We start from the raw sequence: 6,566 nt of genomic DNA, 5'->3' as shown, positions 1-6,566 counted from the left end.
GCTCTGCGTAACCTTACGGGGACTGTAGTCCTAAATGATAGCTGGGGATTATGGGTAGTGTAGTGTCTTCGACCATCCTAAACTCAGAAATGTTGACAATCGCAATGATGCTCGAAATGTCCCTTATAGGCCTACGTCTGTTTCCGGTTATTTTTATTTTGAAATTCAGTTCCTGACGGACACCAAAAAAGCCCGAGATTATGGAATTAAACCAATAAATAAAAGCAAGGATAATTGTTGTGTTATTGTGTGAGTAAATAACAGTGTGTTATTTTGAAAGAATAACAAATTAGAAGGAACAAATATTTAAAAATACAGATTTCAGTATCCTGAGCTCTGAGCCCATTTATTTTCCTCACAGACGGCAAAAAAGTCCGAATTATACGATTTAAATAAAAGCAATAATTGTGGCTTGATATTGAGTAAGAACATGTTTTTATGAACCACACAGCTTCCGGTCTCCCACGACCCGACCGGAGAAAAAGACGTGCTGCAGGCAGTAGAAATACATTGCTTTTAAAATCGTGCTGTGTAACACGAAAAAAAGGGGCAAATCGTGTTGGTGAACACGAATCAATAGATTAAAACTCGTGTTGGTGAACACGAAATGCCGTGAGACTGGGTTGGTGTGTGTGTGTGTGTGTGTGTGTGTGTGTGTGTGTGTGGAGAATCCTTAACAAGCCTCACCTGTGCTTTGTCATTAAGTGGAATATAAAGCAGCTGCTGATGTCTCAGTTAATCATCCAGTCCCCTTCCTTTTAGACTTGTGTTTTTGTTGGAAGGTGTGCTGGACAAGCTCTGATACTGACTGTATTCTTTTTGGTTTTACTGCTTACAAACTGCAACATGCTGAGGCTTGGGAACATGTAAGTTACATTTCTTGTACATTTCTTTCTATGTGTGTACTTAATTGTCTCTAAATGATGTGTTTTATGTGTTCAAGTTTGTTATGGACGGCTGCAGCTATCATCTTGGGTCAAGCCAGGTCCTAATTTGAAGCTATATTTGCAGTCAAGTAAGCTTCAATTCTCATCAAGTCATTTTACACAGCATATTAAGTCGGTTTTACATTCTCCTCACAAGCCTTTTCTTTTAACAGGCAGTGGGTTAAGGTCTGACTGTGCCGCAAATGTAATGAGACTGTCGTTGGACAAGGCTTTAGCAGTGGGAAACCAGCTTGAGGTGGAGGCTATCAGTAAGTATTAACTGCTAATAATGCAGCTGATTGGTTCATCACTGAGGAAAGGGGTCCCTGACAAAGCTTATTGTCTCCCCTCAGATGGCACCAAGCACATTTTGTTAACACCTAGCATGGCTGCTCAGTGTGGATACAGCATGGAGTCTGACCCGTGGGGTAACACCAGAATCTACACCTCCCTGATGGGCTGCTTTGTGGACAACAAGGTTTGTTTTGAGCTAAAGTGGTTTAACAGCATTCAATGTAATTTTCTACCAAGTTTAGCTGTGCTAATTCTGTCTCAAGTGACTGAATTAATGGCTCAACAAACGCATGGTTGCTCCCATTTTTGTATTTCCCTGAATTTATTTGTAACCCCTTACCGTTAAAAGACCCAAAGTACATTTCCCTTTTTGTTTGGTACATCCCTAAAATATTAGCACTGCTCCACTCAAAACTGTATTCCTCTATTAATCTACTAGACTTTCTTGACTTGTTTGTTACATACACAAATATCCATTTAGACTTCAAATGTGTCCCTGAAGGCAAGGATATTACATTTTAAATGACAAAGAAGCTGGAACCAAAGAATATTGGGGAGTTTCACTTAATTTAGTTTTTTTTATATATTTATAGGATGATGCTACATTTAACGTTGGCTTGAGACTTAAGATGTACGGCGAGAATCCATCAGACGTGGTCAGTCATGATGTGTCTCAGACTTGCAGCTACACTCGCTGGGCCTCCAGGGAGATCCTCTGCGACAGGAACTACATGGAAGTAGGTCATCTTTATATTGATGAGTCCACCATCTTGTGTGTATGGAAACGACTGCTAAAACCACCATTTTCTGTTTTAGGTTTCGCACCACATGGCTAACCTTGATGCTGAAGCTAAGGGTCAGACTCGGGATGGTAAAGACGAGAAGCTCAACGCCAAGCTTGAAGTATGTTTAATTAAACTGTTCAGATACTACAGTTTAATTCCTCCCTACACCAATGAGGATTTAATTATTATCTGTTCTTTCCTGTAGGCCTCTGGTGCATCACAAGATATCTGGAAGATGACGTTTTACACCCCAGAACCAGTGGCCATGGTGTTGCAAGAGGCTGAACAAGCCGGCTACGCTGCCAAAACTACCTCTAGTCGTCTGGTTATGCGAAGCCCGTACAATACAGCAGAGACTTATTCAGAGGATGTAAGCAACACACTCCGATACAGTGTTTATTTCCTTTCCCTCCTTGTCAATTATATTAAACCTCTCCTCTCTTTAGGTGGCTGGAGTCCCCATGGAAGTTTTCAGGGTGAGCGCCTACTACATGGCACCACAGGGTCTGAATGTAGTGAACTTGGCAGCTGCTTGTCCCAAAGGTGAGTCCTGAGCAACATATTGCATTCACAGTAAGCTTAATTGTTGCACAGTTAACCTCAACAGCTCCATTTTGTCATTAACAGGTGGCGTCCTCTTCACCGAGGATATGATCTCTTGGCACGTACCTCGCCGTGTGACTCCTCTGTTGGACGGCAGAATTACAGTCTCAGAAATGCACATGGGAATCAACGGGCAGAGGCTTGATAGATCTCAGATGGCCGCACGGGGGTACACACTGAGCACCACAGACTTCCACATCGTCGTCGAGATCCCAGTGGGCTCGCCTGATGGTTACTACAAGGTTGGAAATCTCTAGATTAGAAATGCAAGAGTCACTAGTGCATTTGCATGTTTTATTGAAATGCCATGCATTATTGCAGAGCCATGCCCCAGATTACCAGTACCACATCACCTACTTTGTGGAGCCCATGCTTGAGGTACTGTGGAGAGAAGATGACACCCAAGATGATACCAGATACAAGGTTTTGTTCCCCATCATGACCCCTCTGATGCCTCAATCTCCCCAAATCCAGGATGGTAAGTCACATTTTCTAGTAGGTATGAAAAAAAGGACATTTGAACTCGGGCTTGCTCGGATATATCCTAAAGACTGCTAAACCCATTAAATAAAGTCTTCAGTTTTTGCAAAATGGTGTGTTTGGATGGGATTTGAAGCCAAGTACAAAATCTACTTTTGCTTACAAAGGGCACTTTTTTGTTTTTTTAAATGGCACTCAATCCAACTACTAAATTTTTCTCTATCAATGTTGAGGCTGGTTTAGAAGGTGTAAACCTGCCACTTTCTGTTCCTCAGACACTGTCCCAGAGACTCGGGTGTTCAGCGTTCTCTTGGGAACCTTCCTCCATGACGTTGAGCTGAGGAACATCACCTTCTCCACCGGGGTCCTCACTGTTGAGGAGAGCAATGCCAAAGGCTTCACAGTCCAGGAACACAGCTTGGCTAATGGCTCCAAGAGCTTCTCTCTTCAAGTGCCCTTTGATGCCGATGTTGTCTTAAAACATGTATGACATTATAGATTCAAAATATCACTTTGTACCAACATATTTTCAGTGTTGCTGAGCTTTTATTTCATTTGTTGCAGAATCCTGAGCGCTTGGTTACATCCTACTTCCTCCCTCTGATCTTTGGGTTGATCGTCCTGCCTGAAGAAACTCCTTTTGCTCTCCCGGTCGACCTGCGGGCCTCTCTGCAGGATGTTGGTGAGATCATATTGAATTTGCTTTTGACAATATCTTCATGCAAATTGTGTTTTCTAAAATTAAATCAAACATATATATATATATATATATATAAGAGTAAAAGCTACACAATCAAATGGATAATGCATGTTTTGCTGCTCTAGTGCTACCCATCATGGCTGGCACCTGTGACCAGAACCAGTTTTACATCAGCGTGAAGTTTGGGAGTCACGGCTCTAATTTCAAGGCTATCGTTGGACCTCGAGAGCTGACGGCTGAGATGGCTGAAGACTACAATATCTATGAGAACGGCACAGACCTCAGCCTCATTCTGCCATACACTGCCAAGGACGCTGTTTTCGAGGTATGTCAAAACTACAAAATCCCACCATAGATCTTCTGAATTGGCTAACTTTACTTTCTTTTCCACAGCTGCTCACTGCAGAATCAGTCAAATCCAGAATTGACCTGCTTCTGTTGGATCGTGCAAACGACTGGGTGCTTGCTGATCTCTATCTGGCTTGCTACTTCCCCTTGAAAGCAACAGGTAAGATGTAACATGTAAGTATATTTGCTGCTTTAATTGATGGATTTGTGTTGCTTTACACATTGCCTGCTTCTTCGTCCAGAGTGCCACCCCAATGGCACAATGACCGCTGTTGCTGTGAAGGTTGAATCGACTCGTAATCTGAAGCCAAGTCAGCTGACGCTAAAGGACCAGTCCTGCACACCACAGTTCAGCGACGATCGCGTTGCATATTTCTCCTTCAGTGTGGATACCTGTGGAACCACCAGAACGGTGAGTGTGAATCGCATTTAAATATCAAAAGGGTTTTTTGTCAAATGTTAATGCGTTTTGTTGTTAAATAGTTCTTTGACAACTACATGATGTATGAAAATGAGATCCGCCTGTCTTACAACAATGCCAAAGGAGCAGCCAACACATCACCAGTTGATCCTGATTACAGGTAAAATATTTGATTCTGTATAATTGGAGATGAACACCTTCAATGTATGCATTTATATATTTTTTTTCCCCTAATAGGCAAACCATTTCCTGCTTCTATGTGGTCAATGAGACTCAGACTGTTGCCTTCAGCGCTAAACCAAGAACCTATGAGCCCGCTGCAGAGATCGGCACCGGGCAGCTGATGGTGCAGATGAGGCTTTCCCAAGGCATGGTGGAATTTTACAACATCTTGTTCATGCATACAAAACACTGTTTGCAGGTCTCCGTTGAAAAAGAGATCTATGATCTTAAGGGACCAATCTGATTAAATAAAGGTTTGAAATGACATGAAGCTGTAAATGTCCAGGCCTCCTGTCTCTAACGGGACTCTTCTCCTGCAGATCCATCCTACGAGCTCTTCTACCAAGCAGAGGATTATCCAGTGGTGAAATATCTGCAGCAGCCTCTGTATTTTGAGGTGGAGCTGATGCATTCTACCGATCCGCACTTGGAACTCATTGCTGAGAACTGTTGGGCAACCCTTTATGAAGATAGGACATCTCTGCCAAGCTGGGACATCATTGTGGACAGGTAATGTTGTGCAAAACTAACTACTAACTACTCATTTCATTTGTTTAACTGCTGCTTTATTAACTTTCAAATTCCTTTACTAGCTGTGAGAATCGCAATGACAGCTATGCAACAATTTTCCATCCCGTTGTGAGTGACTCCAGAGTTTTAGTCCCGTCCCACATCAAGCGCTTCTCTGTAAAGATGTTCACTTTCACTAAAGATGACGAGGTTCTGAAAGACCAGGTAAGACTTGTAAATCCAAATCTGGAGTCTTTTGGCCACTGCTGCATGTAGCCATGTGCAATAAATCATCCTGTCTGTCCACAGAGCTATGTCCACTGTGATGCAGTGATTTGTGACACAAGCAGCCAGGCAGATGCTCCCTGCAGGGGCCAGTGTGTGCATCCTCCAGGTCAGAGCTACTCAAGACCTGCAGGTGTAAAAAAGGGTAAGTGACCGAGTCTGAACAAATGTAGTCGATCTGGATGTGCAGTTGGTAATCTTTACTTGTTTTGCAGAGCGAAGAAGCACCGACTCAACACGCCAAAGGCAGATCTCCTCTGGGGCTATTATTCTGTCTAACCTTTGAATATGTTCTACAAGTGTTTACATTTTGTCATTTGCACCTTATGTAATTGTGTTCATTGTTTTGTTTGGGACCAGGGGAACAGTTTTATCAATGAATGTACTGTACTGCCTTTTATATTGATGGATGACAGTAACGACTCGTGTATTGTGAAAAAAATAAACACATTTTAAAAAAATGCCACATTTATTTATATAGTCGCTTTTATCAATGTATTGCATCTTCTGTGGTCAATTTTAAGGGACATATTAATGAAAGCAGGTTCTGCGTCAACCAGTACCCTCATAATTTCAAGAAAATGCAGAGAAGCATCAACATATGTAGCAATGATCCATCCATCTTCTCCCGCTTATCCGTGGTCGGGTCGCGGGGGTAGCGGTTCCAGCAGAGAGCCCCAAGCTTTCTTTCCCTGGCGACATCAACCAGCTCTGACTGGGGGATCCCAAGGCGCTCCCAGGCCAGCGAAGAGATATAATCCCAACCGATAGCTGGGGATTCTGGGTAGTGTAGTGTCTTTTGCCATCCTTTACTCAGAAAAAATATTTGTTTCTCCGGATCGAAGGGGGAAAATACAAAAGCATTGCACACACTTTAAACCAATCAATGTTGTGTAATTAACAAGGATAATCTGGTGTTTTTTTTTTGTCGATGAGTAGTGCAGATATCACTGTAAAATCAATCGACAGTAAGAGGAATACTTTCGGGTGTA

At 42.6% G+C, this 6,566-nt stretch overlaps 1 pseudogene; it reads left to right on the top strand.

Moving 5' to 3' along the window:
* The first annotated feature begins 757 nt into the window (after window positions 1–757).
* On the top strand, window positions 758–6,031 carry LOC117441772 (uncharacterized; annotated as a pseudogene).
* Window positions 6,032–6,566: the final 535 nt, after the last annotated feature.

The sequence above is a fragment of the Pseudochaenichthys georgianus genome, unplaced genomic scaffold (assembly GCF_902827115.2).
Source record: "Pseudochaenichthys georgianus unplaced genomic scaffold, fPseGeo1.2 scaffold_1978_arrow_ctg1, whole genome shotgun sequence".
Lineage (NCBI taxonomy): Eukaryota > Metazoa > Chordata > Actinopteri > Perciformes > Channichthyidae > Pseudochaenichthys > Pseudochaenichthys georgianus.
The sequence above is the reverse complement of the archived record's forward strand: the minus strand, read 5'-3'. Positions and strand labels throughout refer to the sequence as shown.